Consider the following 1,524-nt stretch of genomic DNA (forward strand, 5'->3'; position numbering starts at 1 on the left):
ATTTCTCAAAAATCGCCAAACTTCTAAGTAATCTGCTAGCTGCTGACACGCCATTTATCTTTGATAAGGAGTGTCTACAGGCATTTGAGACTCTGAAAGCTAAATTGGTCACAACACCAATCATCTCTGCACCAAACTGGACATTACCATTTGAACTGATGTGTGATGCCAGTGACTATGCCATTGGTGTAGTGTTGGGACAGAGGCATGACAATCTTCTGCACGTCATTTACTATGCCAGTCGTATTTTAAATGATGCATAGAAGAACTACACAACCACAGAAAAAGAGCTACTTGCAGTGGTTTACGCCATTGACAAGTTCAGATCCTATTTAGTGGGATCAGAAGTGATTGTGTACACTGACCATGCTGCTCTTAGATATCTACTCACAAAGTAGGATTCAAAACCCAGACTCATAAGATGGGTGTTGCTTCTGCAAGAATTTGATATAGAAATAAGAGACAGAAAAGGGACAGATAATCAAGTAGCAGATCACCTGTCCCGAATAGAACCAGTAGAAGGGCCGTCCCTCCCTCTTATTGAGATCTCTGAAAACTTTTCGGATGAGCAACTCTTTGCCATCCAGAAGTGCCATGCTTTGCAGACATTGCAAACTAAAAGGCAGTGAGATTCATACCCAAAGAGTACAGTAGGAAGCAATCAAAAAAGTTGATCACGGATGCAAAGTACTATCTTTGGGATGAACCATATCTCTTCAAGAGATGTGCAGACGGAGTAATCCGTAGATGTGTGCCTAAAGAAGAAGCACAGAAGATCCTCTGGCATTGCCATGGATCACAATATGGATGACATTTTAGAAGTGAGCGAATAGCCACAAGAGTCCTCCAATGTGGGTTCTACTGGCCTACTCTCTATAAAGACTCCCGAGTATTTGTACTTAACTGTGACAGTTGCCAAAGATATGGTAATCTACTTCACAGTTATGCCATGCCTCAACAAGGGATCTTGGAGATTGAGTTGTTTGATGTATGGGGTATTGACTTTATGAGGCCTTTCCCACAATCATACTCAAATACTTACATTCTGGTGGCAGTGGATTATGTATCCAAATGGGTGGAAACTATTACAACACCCACTAATGACACTAAGACAGTGCTAAAATTTCTCCAGAAACACATCTTCAGCAGATTTGGTACCCCTAGAGTATTAATCAGTGATGGGGACACTCATTTCTGCAATAAACAGCTTTACTCTGCTTTGGTTCGTTATGGAGTTAGCCACAGGGTAGCCACTCCATATCATCCACAGACAAATGGGCAAGCTGAAGTTTCTAACAGAGAACTTAAAAGAATCCTGGAATGGACTGTGATTAATCGTAGAAAGGATTGGGCAAGAAGCTTGGATGATGCTCTGTGGGCATACAGAACAGCATTCAAGACCCCTATAGGGACCTCTCCATACCAGCTTGTGTATGGAAAGGCATATCACTTGCCAGTAGAACTGGAACATAAGGCCTACTGGGCTACCAGATTCCTAAACCTTGATGCCATGTTAGCTGGAGA

The sequence above is a fragment of the Arachis stenosperma genome, chromosome 2 (genome assembly GCF_014773155.1).
Source record: "Arachis stenosperma cultivar V10309 chromosome 2, arast.V10309.gnm1.PFL2, whole genome shotgun sequence".
NCBI classification, from domain to species: Eukaryota; Viridiplantae; Streptophyta; class Magnoliopsida; order Fabales; family Fabaceae; genus Arachis; species Arachis stenosperma.